This window comes from Macrotis lagotis, chromosome 1, assembly GCF_037893015.1.
Source record: "Macrotis lagotis isolate mMagLag1 chromosome 1, bilby.v1.9.chrom.fasta, whole genome shotgun sequence".
Lineage (NCBI taxonomy): Eukaryota > Metazoa > Chordata > Mammalia > Peramelemorphia > Peramelidae > Macrotis > Macrotis lagotis.
The window spans coordinates 453737036-453762199 of record NC_133658.1 but is presented as its reverse complement, the minus strand read 5'-3'; positions in this window follow the sequence as shown (position 1 = coordinate 453762199).

Sequence of the window (25164 nt, the reverse complement as noted above, 5' to 3'; positions counted from 1 at the left end):
CCCTATTCAATTTTCTCCAAAGTTCTATCATGTCTAGGTTTTCTAACATTCTATTCACCTCCTTAAATTCCTGCTTGATTATTTTATGGTTAGCTTTATCTAAATCTGAAAGAGGGAGGTTGTTTCCCCCCATGTGTAGTTTTTTTTTCTTTTTTTTTAGGTTTTTTTGCAAGGCAAATGTGCCCAAGGCCACACAGCTAGGTAATTATTAAGTGTCTGAGACCAGATTTGAACCCAGGTACTCCTGACTCCAGGGCCAGTGCTTTATCCACTGCGCCACCTAGGTGCACCCCCCCCCCCCCGCAGTGTAGTTTTGCTGTCTATGTCTTCCTGTAACTCTTTCAGTTTCTCCTCAAAGAATCGGGATGCTATATACTTGGTGCATACATATTTAGTATTGAAATTGCTTTATTGTCTATGGTACTGTTTAAGAGGATATAGTTTCCTTCCTTATCTCTTTTAATGAGATCTATTTTAGCAGCTGTTTTGTCTGAGGTAAGGATTGCTACCTGCCATTTTCACTTCAGCCAAAGCAAATTATGTTCTGTTCCTAACTTTTACCTTTACTCTATGTGCACCTCTCTGTTTCAAATGAGTTTCTTGTAAGCAGCATATTGTTGTATTCTCTTTTTTTAATCCACTCTGCTATTCACTTAAATTTTATGAGAGAGTTCATCTCATTTACATTCAAAGTTATAATTGCTAGCTCTTTATTGCCATCCATGCTATCTCCCCTCCATTTGTATTCCCCCTTTTTTCACTTTATCTGTATTCCCCAGGATTTTGCTACTGAATACCACCTCCTTCAATGTGTTTGCCCCCTTATATCTACCCTATCTTTTCCCTTTCTCTTTACCCTGTCTTCCTTCCCTTCCTTCTTTTAGTTCTTCTTTTCTTCCCACTCCCCCCTTTCCCCTTTTAACATTTGAAAAGTAGGATAAGTTTCTTAACTGAGTATGTGTATGTTAATCAATCCTTCTTTGTCCAAATCTGAGGAAAGTTAAGATTTATCCCATTCTCACCTTCTCCCTTTTTCCCTTCTGTTGCAATAGGTCCTTTGAACTCCCTCATGTAATGTGATTTATCCCATTCTCCTTTCTCTTTACTGTCTCCCCTTTTAAAAGAGATATTGTTTTAAAATCATTCTATCAGAGTCATGGACAAGTCAGGAATGTGCATTACTTCTGGCTAAGTATTCTCTCTAATAGAGTTACAATTCTCAAGAGTTATGAGAATCTTCCTCCCAGGTACAGATATAGCCAGTTTCATCTTATTGGATAGCAATATTTTTCTTTTCCCCTTTTTACTTTCTCATGTGGCTCTTGAGTCTCCTGTTTGAAGACCAATTTTCTATTTTTTCCCTTGTCTTTTCATCAGGAAAACTTGGAAGACTCCTATTTCTTCAAATGTCCATATTTTCCTCTGTAAGAGAAGGCTCAGTTTTTGCAGGATAGTGGATTCTTGGCTGCATTCCAAACTCCCTTGTTCTCTGGAATATCATATTCCAGGTCCTTCAGTCCCTTAATGCTGATGCAGCCAGGCTCTGTTGAATCCTTGGCATCTAAATTATTTCTTTTCTGGCTGCTTAAAGGATTTTCTCTTTTATCTGATAGTTCTGAATTTGGCTGCAATATTCCTTGGTGTTTTATGCATTCTTTTTTTTTTGGTTTTTGCAAGGCAAATGGGGTTAAGTGGCTTGTCCAAGGTCACACAACTAGGTAATTATTAAGTATCTGAGACCAGATTTGTACCCAGGTACTCCTGACTGCAGGGCTGGTGCTTTATCCACTGTGCCACCTAGCCACCCTCTGTGCATTCTTTCAATAACTATTTTGCTCTCTGATTCTATGATATCAAGGCAATTTTCCTTCCAAAGGTCCTGAAATATTGAGTCCAGGCTTTCTTTTATCCTCAATGTGTTAAGGAAAGCCAACAATTCTTAAGTTTTCTCTCCTGAATCTGTTGTCTAGGTTAGTAGTTTTGTCGATGAGGTATTTAACATTTTCTTTTTTTTTTTATTTATTGGCTTTGTTTAATAGATTCTTGTTATCTCATGAAGTCATTGGTTTCCACAGATTCCATTCTTTTTTTAGCGAAAAATTTTCTTCATTTATCTTTTTCAACTCCTTTTCCATTTGCTCATTTATGGTATTGAGAGAATCAATTTTCTTTATTTATTTTCCAATGATTTCAAGGTGTTAATTTTCTCTTGCTAGGTGTTAACTTTCTCATGGGTTTCTTCTTCCAATTTTTCCAATTGATTTTTAAACTCTTTCCTGATCTCTTCCAAGAACGCTCTCTTTGCTGGAGAGCAATTTATATTGTCCCCAGAAGTTCTAGCTCTCTCTGAGTTAGTTTCTTTGTCTACAAGGTAGGTTTCAATAGACCTCCCTTTCCTCTGGTTTTTCTTCATTTTCCTAGGATCTTGTGTTGGGGGAGGGGCTGGTTCACTGACCTTTGGTTTTGAACACTCTAGAGGCTTTGCTCATTGGATTTAATAACTCCAACTGTGTGGCCACTAAGTGGTGCTAGAGGTTTTCTCTGGAGTGTCTGTGATCTTGATTTATGGTTCATTCCCCAGGTCTGAGGGGTGGGGTTGGGGGGAATCTGAATTATCCTTGAATGTATGCTGGATCTTCAGACTATATAGTTAATCTTATCATTCACTCAGTTCTGAGAGAGATCTGTTCCCCACACCTGAGCCTGTGGACATGGGGGGAGCAGTTGTTACTGTATTTGTTTTGGGAAAAATCCTTTTCTCCCACAGGGATGGGGGAGTGTTCAAATGGAAATATGGTGATTCTACTGAAAATATGGGGCTTGCAGCCCTTTTCTTCCAGACCAGCAGAGCTGAGCACATTGATGTCTAGCCACTGTGCTGGAACTCTTCCTCCAACCTCACTGGAGCTCTCCTGCCTACTCAGAAAGTCACAGTTTCAGAGGCTGTTCTCAAGTTAGACCCAGGTCTCACTGTGCAACCCCTGCATTGGCTCTTTGCTCTCTTCACCTGGATCCCCTGTGACAGACCTTGTTTGTAGATGTTCTCCTTTGCTCTTTCTGGATTTTGTGGATCTGAATTCTGTTAAGAGACTTGATTCATATTAGTTCTGAGGAAAAGCCAGGAGACCTTAGGACAGTGTATGGCTTCTCTCCATCATCTTGGCTGGAAGTCCTGTAACCAACTTAACTCTTTCCCTCTAAGTTCTCTTTTACTTATATTCTACTCTTTAATTGCAGACTAAAATTTCTGTGGAGACTTTTTCTCTGGTCATACAAGATGCTAGAAGTACCTGCCCACCCCCAAGTTTCTTAACCAGAGAGCCCTGGGCTATAGAATAGGCATGATGTGAGACCTACAATTTCATTTCCCTTTGAATTTGGAGAATGAAGTCATATGAGGAGATTTCAAAATCATTTGGTTGTAAGGGAATAATTTTTTGAACCAGTAGCCTTCTAATCCTATATCTATATCTCTAAGGAGCCTGACCAGCTACTAATTTTATTTTTCTTCTCCCTCACAGTCTAAATCCAAGAAACATTTTATATCCTATTTCACTTTGAAAAACTAATTGGCCTCAGTAGTATGGAACCTGTTAAGATGATCCTAGTTCTCACTCTCTATTTGCTAAGAAACATTACCTTGTTTGCATTAGACAAACAAACAAACCTAGAGAGTTACCAGAAATGCCTTCTGAGGGACAAAGGTAGAAAACTCCTGCTTTTCTGTAACATTTCATGCTGAATTCTGGAAAGAAGATTAACTCCAATCTATATTCCCAAATCCCATTAGTTGTCCTTTTGTATTCTGATGAATAGTTTTAGAGTTGCAAGGAAATATGTGATTGCTGATTTGGAACTGGAAACTACCTCAGAAATCATCTGGTCCAGGTTCTCAATAATTTTTTGAAACATGACCCTCCCTTCATAATGGATTTTTAAAAATACAAATAAAATTAAGTATATAGTATTACAAAGGAAACTAGTTTTATAGACATAAAAATGTAACCTTTTCCATCCAAATAAATGGACCTTTGTTCTACCTCTATGTAATGAAACCCATTCAACATACAAATGATGAAACTGATCTGTAACCTATAAAGTAAAGGTCCTGTATAATCAATGATGGCCTCTAAGGTTTCTTCTAGTTCAGAATTTGTGGTTCTATTCAGGGGACTAGGAAGAAAGACACAATTAGGTTTAAGGAACAATTGTTCCAAAGCCAAGGTATGGAGAAGTGGTCCACACAGAGCAGGCTTGGGAGTATGGGAAAAGTATGAGGATTAATAGTTGGATCTATTTCCTGAAAAAAATCAGTTTAAAGTCAACAATTTCATGTTAGTGTCATATTAGTAGTCATTCCCTGTCCCTTCATCCTCCAGCATTTCCAAATTCTCCTGAAGGTAAAATGATGGTTACTGGGTCTCAAGTATTCACCCTTGTTCATGTAAAAATATAGAATTTTTTGTTATGAGAATTTTGTAGTAGAAAAATTTACTTAGGTGGAATTAAAATGGCAAAGAGCAGCAGAAACCCAACTAAAGTCTCTCAATATTTCCCTCCAAACAACTTTCACTTTTCTAATCAAATTTTGGAGTGGCAAAGGCAATTAAAGGTGAGACAATTTTTCCAGCTTGAGAAATCATTATAGGTTTATAGGAGAGGTCTAAGACATTATTGGAATTGAGGCTCTTCTATAGTAGTAACAATAGTGGTGGATCATGGAAGGAGCCACAACAGCAGGAACTGAGGGAGCTCTCAGTCCATAGACAATAAGGTGACTAGACAACTTATCAGAAGGAGATTACAAATGTCCTTTTCCTGGCACTGGGTACAAGTTGGCACTGGTCAACAACTTTACTGCCCATAGCACTTCTGGGCTGGTGGCATGGGGAGTTAAAATACAGACCAACATTTACTATTTTCCATTTTTAACAGAAGTTGTCCTATGTCATTTCTTTCTTTCCATTTTTTCTCCCATTTGGATATAATTTTTCTTCCACAACAATGAATAATTTGGATCTGTGTTGAGCATAGTTATACATGTAGAGTCTATAGTACTTTGCTTTCTTTCAGGGGTTAGGGGAAGAGAGGAAAGGAGAAAAATATTTAGAAAATCATTTTTAAACAATGTAAAGACTAACAGACTGCCTTCTGTGGGGGGATGGGGAGGGAAGCGAGATTAGGGGAAATTTGTAAAATTCAAAATAAATTAACTAATTAAGAATAAAAAAGAGTGTTAAAAACTACCATTACATGTAGTTGGTAAAAGAAAGAAATGAGGGGTGGGGAGAAGTCCAACACAAAAAACTAAAGAAAATCACGCTTTTGAATTTGAAGGTATGATATATTATACAGATGAGGTTAATGGAGAAAGAAATATATTGGGAGAAAGAAGAAGGAGAAGTAGATGGGTTACATTATTTCACATAAAAGAGGTAAGGAAAAAAGTTTTGCAGTGGAGTAGAAGACGAAGAGGAGGACAAGTGAGTGAGATTTAATCTCATTGGAAGTGACTCAGAGAGTGAATAACATACATATTCAATTGGATATGAAAATCTATCATACCCTAGAGGAAAATAAGAGAGGAAAGGGATGGAAGAAAAGGAACAGGGGGAGGGTAGAGGGAGTCTAAGTGATAAAAGCAAGGGAAGATCATGGGAGAGGGTGGTCAGATGCAGTAGACTTAGGAGGAGGGACAAGGTGAAAGGAGAGAGAGAATAGAATAAATGGGAATGGGGGAATAGGATGGAGAGAAAAACAGCAATAGCAACTGTGGGAGGAAAATTGAAACAATTTCTCAAACATAAAGAACTGAGTCAAATTTATAAGAGCTATTATCCAATTCATAAATGATCAAGAGATTCAAGAGATATGAACAATTTTAGAATGAAGTTATCAATGCAATCTATTTAAATATTTTTTTAAAAAATGTCCTACCTCACTGTTGATAAAAGAAATGTGGTTTGGAATAATCTGAGGAATTACATTATACTTACTTGATAGGTTAATAGAACAGAAAGAGAAAATGATAAATTTTGGAATGGATGTAGGGAAAATGAGACATTGATGCACTGTGTTTTCTTCAGTAATTTTTTTTATCTCCTTCACCAAGTGCTACCTTGGTTTTCCTTATATTCCCATATCACTCCCATTTCTCTTTCCAATTTTTACTGTACCTACCTTACTTGCTTTTCAAAACCTGTTTTTAGCTCTTCCATCACCTCAAATTGATTCCTATTTTTCTTGGAAGTTTTGGATACAGAAGCTTTGACTATACCATCTTCTGGGTGTGTGTTTGGATCCTCCATGAGACGAAAGTAATTGTCTGTGGTCAGATTCTTTTCCTTCTGCTGTTTGCTTGTTTCCCCAGCCTATGACCTGATTTAACTCTTTGTTAAGTTGAGGCTCTGCTTCCAAGGTGGAGAACACCCTTTCCCAAGTTTTTTGAGTTTTTTTTTTGGCGGGGAGGGAACACACTCTTCCAGGAACCTCATTTCCTTCAAGATCTTAAGGGAGACTCTGACTGCTCTTCTGGTCTGTGCTCTGGTCTGTGAATGACCATAAGCACTACCCTCTGCCCCAGAGTTGTGAGGAGGGTCTCTCCTCCCCTATGGTAATATGGAGCCCCAGACGTTGACCCGGATCTGAGCATGGGCAAAGCAATAGAATCCTGATCCAAGGACAGTGAGGAGATCTCTGCAGTCTCCCTCAGTTCCCTTACTGTCTGTGGACTGAGAATTCTGAAAGTAGCTTCTGGGTTGCTCCATAGGCCTATTTCTAGCTCCCAGGGTGGGGTGGCACTGAGATTTGCATTGACCAGGGCTCTATGCTCACTCTGACAGTTTTCCCGCTGACCTTCCAAGTTGTCCTTGGCAATTCCTGGGTTGAGACATCTGGAAACTGCTGCTGCTGCCACAGACATAAGTGGCTCCAGGGACCCAGGAACCCCAGGGGCTATTCCTGGATGGCTGGAGTTTGTTTGCTTCAGCTTGGTGTGACCTGGCTGCACATGGCCCTTTAGAAGCCTGGTGGAGTGGACCTGCAAATCTTCCAAGTTGTCTTGGTCCAGAAAATTGTTTCACTCAGTCTTTCTATAGGTTCTGTCACTCTAGAATTTGGTCAGAGTCATAATATTAAGGTATTTGGAATGATCTGGGGGAGTGTTTCTGGGAATTTTGGCCTCCACTTTGCCATCTTGGCTCCACCCTCACTTGTGAGAATTTTTAAGTGAACTTGGTGGAATGAATGCAATGTAGGATATGCTTGAAGTTTGACAAAATAGACATTTCCAGCTGTTTAAAAATTATTTACATAGATTTTCAGAAATATGTTTTTTCCTCTGAAACCTCTTTTATCAGCATCCTTAAAATGTTGGTATATTGTTTCATTCTTATTCTCTTTCACATGTTTATTATTTCTGATTTCTTTTCTAACATATATTATCATTCTCATTGTCATAATTCACATAAGATCATGAATCTCTAGAAGGAAGAATTCATAGTCCAAATGTTCTCATTTTATTGAGGAAATTGAGATTCATGAAGATTAAGTGACTCGTGCATTGGCATGAAGTCAGTATTGAGAATGATGGTAAACATAATTGCTCTGATTCCAAAGTTTCTTTTCACTCTTCCATATTATATCTATTTCATATTTGGTCTATATTTTTCTAATTTACTTATGGTCCCTGTACTAATTATTATTTCTTATATATTATATTTCATAAAAGCCATATTTAATTTTAGCTTTTATATATTTATTTAAAGTTTTCTCTTTGCCTTAATCTTTGTCTTTTTTTTAGTGTAAAAGTACTATATAATGACAGAAAATGTGGATATTTCCTTAGACTTTCATTTGGAAGATGCTATAAATCTTTTGGTCCTATCTTCTTCAATCAGTTATTTATTTTTCTTGTTCTGTAGGATCACATGTCCTTTTAAGGAATGGAAAAAAACATAATTGTTCTAATTTCCAAATTTCTTTCTGTTCTACTGTAGTGCCTACCTAACTCATATTAGGTTTTCATGATTATCCTGCATTCCTCTCTCTCTCTCTCTCTCTCTCTCTCTCTCTCTCTCTCTCTCTCTCTCTCTGTATATATATATATATATATATATATATATATATATATGTGTGTGTGTGTGTGTGTGTGTGTGTATGTATATGCAAAGAAATATATCTCCTATGATCCCTGTATTAATTATTATCTTTATTGTAGCATGTTCTATAAAAGAAATATTTGATGTTAAGTTTCGTATATTTATGATGCCATTTTGTTTTCAAGGAAGTTTATTGCCACTTGGATAAAATTCATATAATCTTTTTGGAATTATCTTTTACTTCACTTAAACCAGATTTCCTTCTATTTCTCCACTGATATTTTTTTTCTTTCTTTTGTAGCACTGCTTCTTTAGAGGGATTTTCCAAGATGAGATATCTTTGTAACTTGTTTTACTTTATAACTTGCCTATGAATTGCCAACCGAATTTATATCTTGACACCTTTTCTGAAAAGTATACTTTCTCTTTTAAAACAATTTTGGATTTTCTTGCAATTATTACATAAACATCTAAATAATCTTCATAATTCTGTTTTTCCTTTTAAAAATTTTTCTTTCTGTTTCTTTCATAGTGTAACACTTGTGCTTAGTATTATGGTACAGCTTTCATTTTTTACTCATTTATCTTAATGTATTTTTAATTTCTCTGCTGATTTATTTGATTGAAACTAATATTTTTTGTCCAAAATTTTTCTTTTATTTTATATTATTTTTTACTTTCAGTTTTTCTCCTGTTCTCAGGAGTTTTCTTCTGGCTTCTCTCCTTTCTTTTGGCTATCCCTTTTCCAGTGCTGCACAAATCCACAACGTTGCTACTCCATCACTAGAAGTTTTAGGGTTAGCTGATAGTGAACTCAAAATGTTTCACAAAAAAGAGGAAGGGAGAGAAATGGAACTTTTATTTTTCTATTTTTATCAGCCACCAAAAGTGCATTTCTTCTAGTTTGGTCAATAATCATTTTCAACATAATTTTTCAATCAATAGGACTATGATCCACAGGTGATGCTGGACATGCATGTCTTTTAGCAAAGGAATGGTGCACATATTCCATTTAAATGTAACCAGGGGGGCAGCTAGGTGTCATAGTGGATAGAGTAATGGTTGTGGAGTCAGGAGGACCTGAGTTCAAATCTGATCTAAGGCATTCTTAAGTGTGTGATCTTGGGCAAGTCACTTAACCCCATTGCCTTGTAAAAAACAAAAACCCAAACAAACAAAAAAGAAGCTAGCCAATCATTTTCTCAGCTTATTTGGAAGTGATTTTAACCTTTGATCTATTGTATTAGGAAACATTGTGAGTGTTCCTACTTCATCTTAACAATCTAGGAACTGGATCTTAATAATTTTATCTCACTTTGCAGTATTGGTTATTACTGCAAGCATTACCTTCTTGATCTTTAGCTTAGATTTATTACTTCTTTTTCCAAGGGAAAATTTTATTTTCAGTCTATTAGAAACTACATTTGGGGAAAAAAGGGAAATTGATTTGTTTCTTTTCTGTTAATTTCTATGACTATTTCTTTGATTTTTTTTCTCAACTCAAATTCTGCTGCCTCTTTTCTTCTATTTCCTCTAATTACTTTGTTCCTATATAATTTTCAGAACAAAATAACCATGTAATTAAATTGGAACTACACAATAATCACTAGGACTATGCTGAAATCATTTATGCAATGTGCTGGCATGAAGACAAGAACACCCATTGATGATTCCTGCCTTGTGGTATTTACCAGAAAACAGATGTGAATGTTTGTCTGGGAAAAGCTTTCTTGAAAAATTAATTCAAAGTTGGATGTGAGTATTGTCACATAGACCTCAAACTAGCCAGGAACAAAAAAAAAACAACAAACATAAAAAAAGCTTTAGTTGGGTATGAAATGTGAACAGAAGAAACTGTCCAGATGGATGGCACCAGGACAAAAGTTCAGTTCAGTCTTATTCAACAACATTAGTATTAATAATGAATACAAGCAAATAAACAACCCATTAAATAAGTGGGTAGATGAGAATGAATTAGCTATTACTTAGAACACAATACTGGGGTGACAATTACTCATAGTCAACATGCAAAGGTTGAAAGAGAGAGATGGAGAGGTTTTCCAAAGGAAACATCAATAAAGGCAAAGAACAATTTAACAGAGAGTTCAGATTGCATATTTATATTATACAAAGTATAATGTATGAATTGCTACAAATTACTTTTAACATAATTTCTTTTGACTTTAAACATCAAATCACTATGTGTACATTTCTGTATAAAAATATCTGTAAAATACATATTTTCAAGGATGTAATAGTAATTGGGTCTCTGGGAAACAGTATGTATAACATATTTTTAAATTTAAATTGTATTACTAACATTTTCTACATCACTTTTTCATAAGTTTAGAAAGTTGCATTTGCCAATTTTTTAAGGTATATAGAATCACACTGAAAATTGTCTATAGGTTCTCATATGCTAATACAAGCTAACCCCAGCACATCTCTGAATATATCATACATATATTGTACATACATGCACATGTGTGTATGTTGTACAAGCATGTGCATGTGTTGTGGTTGTAATATGATACATGTGTTTCTATTGTGTACATATATATATACACATTTGCATACATATACCTCCATACACAGATTTATTGACTATATTATATATGTATATACACATTTTACAAATATATTATATATATGTGCATACATACATACATACATACACACACACACACATTGGGTTTTGCACTACAATTCACTTCCAGAGGGCAAGGGTTTTTTGTGCTTATAATTTTGTATGTGTCATATATATATATATATATATATATATATATATATATATATATTTCATATATAAGATAATTTGAGAGGGAGACAGAGAACACTAAAGGTTTCTCATAAAAAGTAGAATATTCCTAAATTTCGTGATCAAATTATTCTTAAGAATTGCTAATTATTAAGAATTACTTGGAGCAGTTAGATGGCATAGTGGATAGAGCACCAGTCCTGGAGTCAGGAGTACCTGAGTTCAAATCTGGCCTCAGACACTTAATAATGGCCTAGCTGTATGACCTTGGGCAAGTCACTTAACTCCATTGCCTTGCAAAAACCAAAAATGAAATAAAATAAAATAAAAAGAATTACTCACAGAAGGGACCTGAATTGAATGTTTAATATATTGTAAAAATAGAATCAATGGGTGAAAATGAAATATACTGAGAGAAAGGCAAAGGAGAGGTAGGGCAGACTGAGGTAAAATATTCAAGAAATAGCTTTTGTAAAGGTATGGAAGGGGAGAAGGTGAGGGTAAATGAGAAAACCTTCATTATCAGAAATGGGTCAGAGAGGAAACAACATACATACTTAATAGGGTATAGAAGAAAAAGGATAGAAAGAGAATGTTAGAAAGGGAATGGGGGAGGGGAGGGGGGAATCATGGGGGAGGATAGTCAGATATAACACATTTTCTATTGCAAGGTGGTAGGAAAGGGTGACCTGTCCGGGACCACAGGGCTAGGTAGTTGGTGAGTCTCTGGGGTGGGATGTGGGCTTGGAGCCTTCTGGCCCCAGGGCCAGTGCTCTATCTGCTGGGTCACTAGGCTACCCCATAGCATATAAATGAAGAGGAACAGTGAAAGGAGAGAAAGAAAATAGAATAAATGGTAGTGGGGAGGAATGGATGGAGGGAATTACAATCAGCAACAGCAACTGTGGAAAAATAAGGAAGGAACTTCTCTGATGGACTCATTGTAAAGAATGTGATTTACCCCAGAGACAAAGCTGATGATATCAGAACACAGACTGAAACACATTTATTCCTCTTTCTTTCACTTTATTTCTAGTGAGGATTTTTATTTTTTTGGGGGGGGGCGAGTAGGGGGATTATGTTTACTCTTACAACAGGACTATTTTAGTAATGAGTAAATAAATAAAAATGTAAATAAAAAATAAAAATAAAAAATGATTAAAATTATCATCATTGGAAGAAATTAGAAATTGTCATCTTATCCATCTTCCTACTTCATTTTCTTGTGGGAAAAATCATTACATAGTCTAATTTATAGATTTTATTACACAAAAGTGAAAATAACATACAAATCTTAGTTATCTTTATTATTACTCACCCCTTTCACATCTTTAGAAGAGTCCCAGCAGAAAATAGTTGAAATAACACTGGACTAAACATGGGAAAGAGTCTCTATATTTCATTTTATTGCTAAACTTATTTTGTGAACTCTTAAGGAGAGTTCACCCTGATTATAGGATGTGTTCAGGGAAGACTAGTACTTCTGATGTGAGGGCTGCTTTGCCCTTTTCAGGTTTGCTTTGCACACCTTTGGTGTTCACCTGATTCATCTAAGTTTCACTAGTGATTCCAAGGAACTGTAGCATGAACAGTGCACTCCTTAACCATCCTCTGTTTTCCCCCCTAACCCTCCCTCCACCCCAACTGGTTGAGAGTAACTGAGGTGTAACTTTAACGAGTTAGAGGGGTCTCTACCTCAAACATGTGAAGATTTTTTATCAGCAGAATGGTCAAAAGAGAACACTTTGCTCCAAAAGACCATGGAAGTGACTAAAGCAGTATTTAGAGTACTTAGATTTTAGTCAGACAACAAGGACACCAAGGTTATCTTCTATATCCTTAGCCATCACCATTTGTCTTGACTTTGCCTTGTTATGAGGCTCTGGTGACGCTGGAAGTAAGGCCCGTGACTTCACCCAGTTCTGTCTCACTTCTGTCCAATTTATGTGCAAATCAAAATACATCACCCATACCATTTTCTTTTTTTTTCAACTTCAAAGTCCTGTGGTGACAGGCAAGTGACTAAGCAGTAGATGCACATACCCTGGGAGCTATAGTCACAACCCTGCACATAGGCAGCCCAGGCCATAGGGTAAACTTTGTTTTGGAAGCAGTAGTGGAATTTGGCAGCCCCCTGGTTGTCTTAGCAGCCTTTTAAGAACTGCATTGCTCACTGTCTGGTGTGAGGAAGAAGTTAGAAAAGGTACCCTAAAAATTATCTCTTTCACCAACCCTGGCCTGTTTACTGCAATAGGTAAGGATCCCACCCTGTGTCAAGCAATGAAAAAAAAATGTAAAAAAAAAATTTTGCAAAGATGATTCCACTCATCATTGGTATATGAGATGTCACATTATTATAGGCAACACAAATCCAGTAGATCTAAAAAGCAAGTATCATATTCAAATAGCAAGAGTGAAACAAGGTTGGCAAATGAAGGTCAACTTGCAAAAGTTGGAAATACGTACATGTGTTTCTATTGTGACAATAAATGAAGGGGAGCACCATGAAGCTGGTATAGCTTTTACAATCAAAACTAATTTAGTCGAGAAACCTGAATACCTACCAAATGGAGTAAATGACAGACTCATGGCAATGTAATTGCCACTTGTAGGAATGTGTCATACCACTATCGCTAGCTCTCACCATGATGAACCTTTGATCAGTTCAGTATCTGTGAATATATTGCCATCACCATTCTCACATCCTGTCTGAATCTTTTCCTTATAATGTCATAGACCATTAATATAACTGCTGAGACTATATTTGTATATATAGAGATGGAAATCATCTACAAAGAGATGATAATTAAATTTATATGAACTGACAAGATCATAAAGATAGAGTACTGAGAGGAAATAGAAGAGGGTGTCAGACTGAAATCATAGTCTAAAGTTAAGTATGATAAGTGAGTGATGATTCAGTAAAGAAAGTTTTTGAAGGCAAGATTAGAGAAATGTCACAGAAATCTAGAAAGGTGAAATAATTTAGAAGGCAAGTATAGTAAACACTTGAATATTAAGAAGGTCAAAGATTTAGAAAAGAATGTTTGATTTGGCAGCAAATAGACTGCTGATAATTTTAGAGAAAGTAGTTTCAGTTAACTATTGAATTTAGATATTAAAGAACTGAGAAATAAGTGAGAGAAGAACATGTGCTTATAACAATCATCTACAGTTTGTTTTTGAAATTTTTGAATGGAAAGATGTACAGCAAGATGATTACAAGATTATAGAAATAGAATATAGAAACAACTATTTTTCTTTTGATAAGGGAAACCTGGACAAGCTTATAGGGTATAAAAGAGAAGCTAGTAAATAGGAATAAACTGAAACTTTGATTAAAACCATGTTTATACTTCATATTTTTTGAGTATTCATATATATATTTCATATATTTTTGTCTACTTGCTGTGTCCTCCAGTAGAATGCAGGCTCTTGTGAGAAATAATCCTTTCAATTCTTTTTGTTTTTATGTCCAATGTCTGGCATACAATAGGCATTTAATAAATTCTTGATGAGTTGGCATTAGAAGGGTTGGTAAAGATAAAGGCCACTTCTTCATCAAAGTCTATGGTAAATAAGGAGAGAATTTGAGATGATATCAAGGAATTTGCAGTGTAGAGTAGGGGAGAAGAGAAAACTCACAGACCTTCCTTTTTTTTTCAGTTAAGTGATGATAGCAGAGGTACAGAAGTGGTTATGAGGAACAAGAAGAATGCCAAATCATGTTCTAGCAATATTTTGTTGACTAGCAAAACAAATAAGTTATACTAAATTATTTACCTGAGTTGGAATCCCAGCTCTGTTTTTTAATACATTGTGCCTTAGGTCTCTTTAGGGTCTCATTTTCTTTATCTGTAAAATCAAAGACATTTTTTAAGAGACATATTTTAAGACATAAGATTTTTAGTTCCCTTCAAACTCTAAATTTTATAATTCCATGATCTATTATTGTTTTTAAAAGGAAAAATATTATATATTTTATATCTATTCCTTCATGGCCCTCATGAAACAGATAGATAGGGATAGGGACTGGATATATGATTTCACTGATATAGGAACAATAATGAAACAAGTATCTCACAATTCAATTTGAACTTTTCTCTACAAGTTACAGTCTTAGTGAATTAACAAGATTTCTGAGAGGTTGTGACTTACCCAGAGTCAGAAACAGTGTCAGAGACAGTCACCCAGGTCTTCCTGAATCAAAAGCCAGTTCTTCACTATATTATGGCTACCTCTTACTTTAAGTTACATGTCTTTATCCTCGTTTCTCAAATTTAAACATTCATCCCATTTTTGCTATTTTGAGGGCAGTGTGAATTATCATTTCTACAGGTTTATTCTTCTATTTAAAAAATGATTCAGGCAGTGCTCATCTCTACCTAATAAAGTAATTCCCCAGATTCTGGATTCTGATAATTCAGCCTTATAAGCAATTAAGAGTCTGCCATCTTAGGCTATATTATGGAAAAAAAGAATGTGATACATGATAATTCTGTTGTGTTCTACCATTTTCAGACAATATCTGGATGGCTCCATTATTCAATTCTGTGTTTTAACAGGGAAAGTGTCAAGTTGGAGGTCTTGCAAAAGAGAGTTTTATGAATAGTGATCAACTTGAAACCAGTTCATGCAAGGACAAGTTGAATGAAGAGAAGAAGGTTAGTCTAAAAAAGAGAAGACTTAAAAGAGATAAAATATGATAGCTGTCTTTGTTGCGGTTTGCTTCACCTTTGGGTGAAGCATCACCTATCAGCGATGACCTCCCTCCTGGAGGAGAGCTGAAAATAAGGAGGCAAGCCACACTGCCTTATGCCTCCAGCTCAGTTTTATTACTGCTTAGCTTCTACATATATACTGTTGGGTCTTCCAGGGTGGAACAAAGAAAATGAGGGAATGGGGGGGTACACAAGCAGTCTATGTACAGCATCTTGCATTACAGGATAAGGGAGTATGTTAGGGAGGAGGTGATAAAACACAGCGGTGGTCTGTGCCCTTGGGTTGTGGGGTAGAAAGACCAGCTCTTATCTCTCAGGGTGGCATTCCAGCTCCTGAGACTGAGTCCAGGTGGCAGTTTATTTGGAAATGATTTGTGTCATGGCCGTTAGAATAGCCTGTGTTCCCACATGTCTTGAAGTATTTGAAGGGCTGTCATGAGAGGAAAGGATTTATATTTTCTCTGTATTGAAAAGAACTAGGAGCAATGAGAAATTGCAGGATCAGTCTCAGGTTTATTATAATTCAAATTTTTCTTTCAATTAGAGTTATCCCAAAGTGGGATGGGCCATCTTAGAGGACCACTTTAGAAGGAACCACCTTAGAAAGCCACTTTAGAAGGTTTCTCATCCTAGACAGTTTTCAAAGTGATCAATTATTAAGGATATTGTATAGCAAAGGTATTAAATGTATGCTCCATAGAAATACATAAACCACACTCCTCTGGTAGACACAGAACCAGATTAAAATATATTTGGGAATATAGATTATATGAATATGTGGTTTTTCTAGGTCAATATGCAGCCCATGTGAACCTTTATGAATGTTTTAGTGGCCCCCAATTCTATTTAAGTTTGATACTACTGTTGTAAGAAGGAATTACTACTCAAGAAGAAGTTAGATTAGATGTTCTCTCTGGTTCATTTCAAATCTTAGATTTTGTGATTCTGTAATTTTTCTGTTTTTCTGAAACATGAATGTCCATGACAGTCTTCTTACACCGTAATCTCTACATACTCTACATTTCAGAGTCCCTGGTCTACTTATATTTCAACCAACATGTTACGCAGTTGTCTAGTTCTTTTGCAGCAGCTATTACTCATTCCTGGAAGACTACTTTCTTAACTCTCTTTTTTAACTTTTCTTGCTTCTTTCAAGATTCAACTTCAATCCTCTGCTCTGTATAAATCATATGCTGTCTTCCCCATTAGAATGTAAACTACTTGAATGAAAGAATTGTCATTTTTTGCATGTATTGATTTCCACAAAATTATTTACAGTTCCTGGCATCTAATAAGTTTTTGATAAATGCTTATTAGATAATTGTCTATGTTAGGATTTTCTTATTATTTTAGAATTAAACAATGCTCTCCCTTTTAGTCAGTTTTTATGATGAGCATAAAACAAAAATACTAAGGTTGATATAATGTACAATATATAACATACTATTATAATTTGTAAAAGTTATGGGTATCATAGGGCATTGCTCCATTTACAAAATTGCTAATTCAGTGGTTTCCTTTTTTATCTGAAGTTTTTTTTCTTTTACCCTCTCTCATTCCCTTACACTCACTGACTTTTCTCTCTATTCTACCTGAAACTGTGCTCATTCAGTTTGTCTTAGTTTAGGAAGATAATTAGCCACCTCCTGATTTCATCTGATTCAATTGCTATCTTTGGCCCAGATTCAACTACTTCATAACTTTCTTCTCCACTATCTTCAACTTTGACCTTTTACTATCTAAACTCACTGAAGGACAAATTTTATTGTCTACTATATTATCTTGTGTTCCCAGATTTCTGAGTGTTTTTGGAGGAAGAGATTGATCACAAAATTTAAGTCAATAGAAAATTGGTGCTTAATAATATATTACCCTTAATCCAGTAAAATCTGTTCCTCCCCAACATACTTCCAGGATCACACCTTTTGCAGTTATGGCATTTTGGACTTTCTTACTATCAAGGTCCCACCTAATCTCACCTCACTTTTTTTTTTTTACTTTTGGTCTTTCACTAGATGGAATGTGGTGATTTGGCATGACTTCATGGTTTTCCTCTTAAATTCACTTAAATTTATCTCATTCTCTGTCTATTTTTCTCATCCTTGCCAGTCCCAGAGAAAGAGATACCTTTTTTTGCCAAGGCTGAATTCCCCTTCTTTATACTTGATCTTATCCCCCCCCCCTTTCCTCCTTTTGGACATTATTCATACCAGCACTTATCCATTTTCCTCCTGCTACTTTTTTATCTTTTCTTCTCAAATGGTTATGCTTAGATCACTCAACTCAACTTGACAACTTTCACTTGACCCTATTTCCATTTCTTATCACCTCCAAGTTTTCTCTGATTCTTTGTCAGTATGTATCTCTTCTCTCTCTGCCTCCCCTCTCCTTTTTCACTTTTTTCATCTCCATCTCTCTCTCTCTCTCTCTCTCTCTCTCTCTCTCTCTCTCTCTCTCTCTCTCTCTCTCTCCCTCTCCTAGGAAGGAAGCTCCCTCTACAAATTCAAAATGCAAATAATTTGCCACTTTCAGTATTTTTTCTTGAAAGGTTTTCATTTTTTTAATGTTTTTTTCTAATTATAGGCAAAGAAAATTTTCAGCATTTATCTTTTTGTAAGATTTTCAGTTCAATATTTGTTTCCCTCCCTCAGTTCTTCTCCCATCTCCATGACATCTGACATAAGTAGTATATGTACAATCATGTTTAACATATTTTAATATTAGTCATGTTGTGAAAGAAGAATCAGAACCAAAGGGGGAAAAACCATAAGAAAGAAAAAATGTAAAACAAATTTTTAAAAATGAAAATAGTATGCTTTGCTCTTCATTCAAACTCCCTAGTTGTTTCTCTGAATGTGAAACATTTTCCAAGGCAAATCTTTTAGAATTGTCCTTGATCATTGAACTGCTGACAGGTGTTAATTCCATCATAGTTGATCATAGTTGATCCTATCAAAATGTTTATTAATGTATACAGTTTCCTGGTTCCTGCTCATTTCACTCAGCATCAATTTATGCAAGTATTTCCAGGTTTTTCTGAAGTCCATCCTTTTACAATTTCTTATAGAAAAATCATACTCCATCACATTCATATGATGTAATTTGTCTTATCCTTTCCATTGTATGAGCATGCTCTTAATTTACAGTTCTTTGTTAAAGCAAAAAGGAGCTGCAAGAAATAAATTTTGTACATGTGGGTCTTTTTTCCTTTTTTTAATCTCTATGGTATACAGACCTAATAGCATATATATATATATAAACTCTAGTATGGTATACATAATTCTATAGCCCTTTGGGCCTACTTCCAAATAGTTCTTCAGAATGGCTTAATCAGTTCAGAACTCCTCTAACAGAGAATCAGTGCCCTAGTTTTCTCACATATCTTCCAACATTGATCAATTTCCTTTTTTGTCATTTTAGCCAATCTGATAAATGTGAGGGTGATGTCTCAGAAACACTTAAATTTTCATTTCTCTAGTAGATAATGATTTTGAATATATTTTTCAAATGACTATAGATAGCTTTAAATTCTTTATCTGAAAACTGCCTGTTCATATGCCTTAAGCAATAATCAATTGATAAATGACTATTATTCTTATAAATTTGACTCACCTCTATATATTTTAGAAATGAATCTTTCATCAGAAATACTAACTGTGAAAATTGTTTCTGAACTTTCTTCTCTTCTAATCTAGGTGTCATTGGTTTCATTTGTGCAAAACATTAATTTAATGTAGTTAAAATTATTCATTTTTGATTTAGTAAGTTCTCTATGTCTCATTTGCTCATTAACTCCTCCCTTCTCCATAGAACTGATAGATAAATTATTCTTTGTTCACCTAATTGGCTTATGGTATTACCATTTATGTCTAAACTGTGTACCCATTCTTACCTCGTATTTGTTTAGGGTGTGAGATGTTGGTCTATGCCTAGCTTCTGCGATACTATTTTCTAGTTTTCACAGCAAATAGTGAGTTGTTATCCCTAAAGTTGGAGTCTTTTGGTTTATCAAATAGAGATTAGTATAAAAAATTGTTGCTATTTCTTTTATACTTGATCTATTGCACTAAACCACCAGTCTATTTCTTACTCAGTACCAAATAGTTATTATGACTGTCACTTTATAAAATAATTTTAAATCTTGTATAATTAGGTCACAAAAAATTCCATTTTTTTCATTAATACTGTTGATATTCTTGAACTTTTGTTCTTCTAAATGAATTTTGTTACTATTTTTCCTAGCTATATAGAATAGATTTTTGGTAGTTTGCTTGGTATGGTATTTTTATTTTATTATGTTAGATCACCCTAACCACGAACAATTGACATTTTTTTCAAATTGTTTAAATCGGTCTTTGTGTAAAAAGTGTTTTGTAATTGTGTTCATTCAGTTTCTGGGTTTGTCTTGGTAGGTAGATTCCAAAATATTTTCCATCATCTATAGCTACTTTAAATGGAATTTCTCTTTCTATCTCATATGGCTGGGATTTGTTGTTCATATATAGAATACTGATGATTAATGTGGATTTATTTTGTGTCCTGCAACTTTGCTAAAGTTGTTTATTGTTTTAAAATAGTTTTTAGTTGATTTAAGATTCTTTATGTATGCTATCATATCATTTGCAAAGAGGTAGAATTCAGTTTCCTCACTACCTATTCTAGTTCCTTCAATGTCTTTATCATTTCTTATTGCTAAAGCTACATTTTAATTATTGAATAATATTGGTGATAATGGTCATCCTTGTTTCACCCATGAGCATATTGGGAATGCTTCTAGCTTAAATCTATTCCACTTAATGCTTGCTAATGGTTTTAGATAGATATTACTTATTTTTAAGGAAAGTTCCATTTTTCCCTCTTTCTAGTGCTTTTAATAGACATTGGTGCTGTATTTCATCAAAAAATTTTTCAGCATCTATTTTTATAATCATATTATTTCTGTTTCATTGTCGATACAGTCAGTTATGCCGATTGCTTTCCTAATATTGAGATCCCCCCTCTATTCCTGTTAAAAATCCTACCTGATCATAGTCTTCTATCCTAGTGATAACTTACTGTTAAATCAGTGATAATATTTTTATTTAAATTTTTTCATCAATATTCAGTAATGAAATTGGTCTATAATTTTCTATCTCTGTTTGGACTCTTCCTGGTTTAGGTATCAGTATTTTATTTGTCATAGAAGAATTTCACAGAGCTCCACTTATTTTTTCACAGAACTGATATAGGATTGGACTTAATTGTTTTTAAATATTTGCTAGAATTCACTAGTGAGTACATCTTACCCTGGACATTTTTTAATTTGGAGTTCATTGATGATTAATTTGTTTTTCAGAAATGGCATTATGTAGGTTTTCATTCACTCTTTTGCTAACATGGATAATTTATATTTTGCAATTATTTATCCATATCACATAGATTGTCAGATTTATTGTCCTACAGTTGGGTGAAGCTGCTCTTGATTTTATCCCTCATTTAATTTAATCAATTAATTTAGCCCTCATTGATGGTAAATTCACCATTTTCATTTTTGATACTGATAATTTGCTTTTCTTCTTTTTTAAAAATCAATTAACCAAAGGTTTATTTATTTTTTCAAAGAAATGGCATTTAATTTTATTAGTTCAATAGATTTATTATTTTCAATTGTTAATCTCTCCTTTGATTTTCAGAATGTCTAATTTGGTATTTATTTGAGATTTTTAATTTGTTCTTTTCTAGCTTTTTAAGTTGCATGCCAATTCATTCATTTCCTCTTTCTCTATTTTATTTAAGTAAGCATTTAGAGATAGAAAATTTCCCCTAATGACTGCTTTGGTTGCATTCCATATGTTTTGGAATGTTATCTCATTATTCTCATTGTATTGGATGAAATTGTTTATGTTTTCTATGGCTTGGTATTTGATTCAATCATTTGCAAAATTAGATTATTTGAATTTCTAGTTAATTTTAAGTGTATTTTAGGATGGCCTTTCAAAATCTGTGAAGCTTTTCCCCCTTCATGATCAGAAAATGATACATTCAATACACCTGCCATTCAGCATTTTATTGGGAAGTTTTTCTGCCCTAATACATGCTCCATTTTTCTGTGGGTACCATTTACCCTGAGGAAAAGATAATTTTTTTCCTATCGTAGTTCAGTTTTCTCCAGAGGCCTATCATATCTAACTCATCAAAGTTTCCATTCTTATCCTTAACTTCTCTCTTGTTTATTTTATAATTTGATTTATCTAGTTCTGAGTGGAGGAGGTTGAATTCTGTGCCTTGCCCTCCCCATGGTATAGTTTTGCTTTCTATGTCTTCCTTTATCTCATTTAACTTCTGTAAGAATTTAGTTGCTATACCATTTGGTGCATATATGTTTATTATTGATATTACTTCATTGTCTGGGTACCTTTTAGGAACATACAGTCTCCTTCCTTATTTTAATTAGGTCTATAGTTACTTCTGCTTTGTCTGAGATAAGGATTACCATCCCTGTGTTTTAAAATTTTATTTTACTTTTCTCCAGTTACAGGCAAAAACAAGTTTCAACATTCATTTTTGAAACCTTGAGTTCATCAGTATCATCTTTCTATTCAGGAATATGCACACTTCAGCATTATCAAGACTGTTATGATTTCCCTTTCTCTTTCCCTTTGTATAGCTCACTTGCATTTGAAGAACAAATTTTCTGTTCAATTCCTTTTCATCAGGAAAATTGGAAAGTACCTATTTCATTGAATGTCCATCTTTTCCTCTGAAAGTATGTTCAACTTTGTTGGATAGTTGATTCTTGGTTATAAAGCAAACTCTTTTGCCTTTCAGAATATCATGCTCCAAACTGTACAACTCCTTAATTATAAAAGTTGCTAAATTTTGTGCTTTCCTGATTGTGGCATTGATATTTGAAAAGTTTCTTTCTTGCTACTTGCAATATTTTCTCCTTTACTTGACAGCTATGAAATTTGACTGTAATATTTCTAGGAGTTTTCATTTTGGTATCTCTTTCATGATGTGATAGGTGGAATTTTTCAATACATGTTTTACCTCTTGTTTGTAGAATATTAGGGAAGTTTTACTTAATAATTTCTTGAAAAATGATGTCTAGGCTCTTTTATTTACTTTCAGGTAATCCAATAATTTTTAAATCATCTCTCATCAATCTGTTTTCCAGGTCAGTTCTTTCTTCAGTGAAGTATTTTACATTGTCTTCCAGTTTTTCATTCTTTTGGTTTTGTTTTAATTTGTCTTAATTTGTCACAAAGCCATTGGCTTCCCTTTGTTCCATCCAATATTTTAAGCAACCTTTTTTCAGTGAACTTTTGTATCTCCTTTTCCATTTAATTAATTCAGTTTTTAAAGGAATTTGTCTCCTCATTGACTTTTTTGTAGTTCTTTTTCTATTTGATCCAATCCAGTTTTTAAGATGCTATTTTCTTCAGTATATTTTGGGATCTCCTTTACTAAGCTGTAGACTCAGTTTTCATTATTTTCTGACATCTTTCACATTTCTCTTCCAAATTTTTCCTCTATTTGATTTTCAGCCTCTTTTTGAACTCTTTCATGACCCAAGACCATTTCATATTTTTCTTGGAGGCTTTCGTATGTAGAAATTTTGACTTTGTTACCTTTTTCTGACTATAGTCAGTTTTTTTCCTTCTGTTGCTTGTTCATTTCCCCAGTCTATGACTTGCTTCTTGAGCTAAGAGATGGAGCTCTCAATGTGTTTAACATCTGAGCACTCAATTCTTTAAAACTGAATTCTCCCCTAATGAGGATAGCAGTGCCCACTGTGGTGGAACCCACCAGTCCTAGTCCTACCAGTAGAGAGATCAGGACAGGTACAGCTCGCTTCTGCAGACTAGAGGGCCCCAAAGGTATGAAGAAATATCCCTAGCTGTCAGGTCTTGGGAGTAAAGACACTCAGGGGAGAATCGAGACCAAGATTCACAGGCATCATCCTGGGACAGGAGAACCTGAGCTGAGATACATTTTGTGAGCCCATCCAAGCAGGCAAACCAGTTACCTTCTGGGGCAATGAACCAATACAGGTCAGACTCAGGAGCAGAGATGACTCTGCTGCAGGATAAGAGGAGAGGGCTAGCCCTAGAGATGGAAGGGGTTACAAAGCAGGAGCCTGAGCCTGAGAGTGACTTTCAGTTCTCAGGAACATGCTGAGGGGCTGGAGGACCCAGAAAAAGGAACCAAGAGAGCCAGACCAACAAGATAGGATAGCTGGGGTTCAACACAGAGTTAGTAATCCTGACCTAGGTTGGGCTGGGTATCATTCAGCATTTGGTGATGTGTGGATAGAAGGGTCAATAAAAGCGGTGGGTTCAAAATGACAGCATTAGTTATTGAACTCCCTTCATCTAATTTTATTTCCCACTTGTGACAGGTATGCCAAAAGGGGATAGAGTGTTGCAGGACAGACAGGAACAAGATGGTTGGGTGGTTAAGGGACTTCTGGACTCTGATGTTAAGGTTAGACCCACCATGGATACCTGGGGCCCCCATGCCTATACACCTATAAGGCCTGGAGGACATGTGGAACACCGTGCCATACTGACACTTGAGGCAGGAAAAGGAGCACCCAGCTTCCCCCTCATTCAGGCATGCCAGTATGTCAGAATCAGGGGCATACCAAAGGAAGAGATAATCTAAACATAGCCAGAAAAAAACATTCATCATTGAGGCCTTGAGCCTCTGTCCAAGAACTCTCTTCAGCTCCAAAGGTCTATAATACTTGTTAACCTTTTTTAATAGTTCATGTGTTCTTTTCTCTGAGGGCATGGGGTCTAGAAAAGATGGAGGCACAACAGAACATCAAGAAGACAGCTGAATAAGTTTTAGTAGTTCAGTGCTAGGTTCCACCCTCCATTGGTCAGGTGTGCTTAGCTTCACCTGAGTGTGATGCAACCATGTTGGAATAGAGTCTACCTTTATAGCTGTTGGGGTGGTCAGGATGACAATGTAGGGTCCCTTCCAAATAGGTTCAAGTCCAGATGCCATGAATTTCTTTTTTTTTTTTAAAGATTTTTCAAGGCAGTGGGGTTAAGTGACTTGCACAAGGCCACATGGCTAGGTAATTATTAAGTGTCTGAGGTTGGATTTGAACCCAGGTACTCCTTATTCCAAGGCTGGTGCTCTATCCACTGCACCACTTAGCCACTCCTGCCATGAATTTCTTAACCAGGACTGAATCTCTGGCTGGGAAGAAAGTATGAGCTCAGATGATGGGATAGTCAAATCTCTGGAACAGATCTCTGGACCTTATCTGCATCTTCTGAAGCCCTTGCAAGAACTTAATTAAGGATGGATTAATCCTCAGCCCTTAAGGTTCTATTAGTTTATTCAACTGGGCCAGAACTCTGGGGCCTATATACACCATATAGCTTCCACTCATATCCTAGCTCCTCTGTTATTCCTTGAGAGATTTTTAGTTTTTAAGTTAAATCCATTATCTGACCTAATTCCTTAGCAGGAGGTCAAATAGGGGAGGAGCTCAAAAAAATTTTTTAACTACCTCCAGGGCTGTTTTGTTTGCTTCTACCCATTCTGAAAATGTGTCAACAAAGACCAAGAGATACTCAAAACCTGCTGC